Source organism: Panthera pardus, unplaced genomic scaffold (assembly GCF_024362965.1).
Source record: "Panthera pardus isolate Hobbes unplaced genomic scaffold, ASM2436296v1 HiC_scaffold_27, whole genome shotgun sequence".
NCBI classification, from domain to species: domain Eukaryota; kingdom Metazoa; phylum Chordata; class Mammalia; order Carnivora; family Felidae; genus Panthera; species Panthera pardus.
Window position 1 is genome coordinate 12,843,960 of NW_026526843.1, and position 866 is coordinate 12,844,825.

Sequence of the window (866 nt, forward strand, 5' to 3'; positions counted from 1 at the left end):
AAGGAATGGAAATGAATGATTTTAAGGTGTCCTCAGAACTTGCTCTATGATCTCTTCCAGATTTACTGCTGATGCCCAATACCACTTGGATAGATATTTCCTAGCGTAGTTCTTTGCTTTGCGCTTCCACTTAAAATTGGGTCTAAATCCAAATGTCGGCCAATGCCTAGAACTGTGCTGTTCAAGCGGGCAACCACTATCCCCTATGTAACTATTTACATTTAACTTAATTAAATTTAGAAGTTAGTTCTTCAGTCATACTAGCTCTGTTTCAATAGTCACATGTGGCTAGGGGCTCTGTATTGGATAATGCAGACATAGAACATTTGATTATCGCAGAAACTTCTACGGAGTTCTTTTTGTTTTTTGTTTTTTAATTTTAAAACACGGAAGCTCCACGAATTCGCGTGTCATCCTTGGCGGGGGCCTTGCCGACCTTCTCTGTATCGTTCCAGTGTTAGTATATGTGCTGCCCAGGTGAGCAAGGAGCACGAACAGTTTATTAAAATTATTAATATTATTAATATTATTAAAAATATCAACTTCCATCTCACACGTAAACGGCACGCTGCTGTTTAAAACCTGCCAATGGTTCTTTATCACTTAGATCAAGGGTAGACAAATTATGACCCCTGGGTCAAATCTAGCCCATTGCCTTTTTTTTTTTGCCAGTAAGATTCTACTGGAACGCAGCCATGACCATTCATTTACTTATTATTCGTTGCTGCTTTTGAACCCAAGGGTAGAATTGAGGCAGAAATGAGTAATTGCAAGACAGAAGGTAGGGTCAACAAAGCTCTATTCACTATCTGGCCCTTTGCAAAACAAAACAAAACAAAACAAAAAACAAAACACCAACACAAAAA

The 866-nt window shown here is 38.6% G+C and overlaps 1 pseudogene; it reads right to left on the reverse strand.

The window, feature by feature from the left end:
- Positions 1 to 379: 379 nt before the first annotated feature.
- LOC128773979 (U6 spliceosomal RNA) lies at positions 380 to 492 on the reverse strand (annotated as a pseudogene).
- Between the last annotated feature and the right edge of the window lie 374 nt (positions 493 to 866).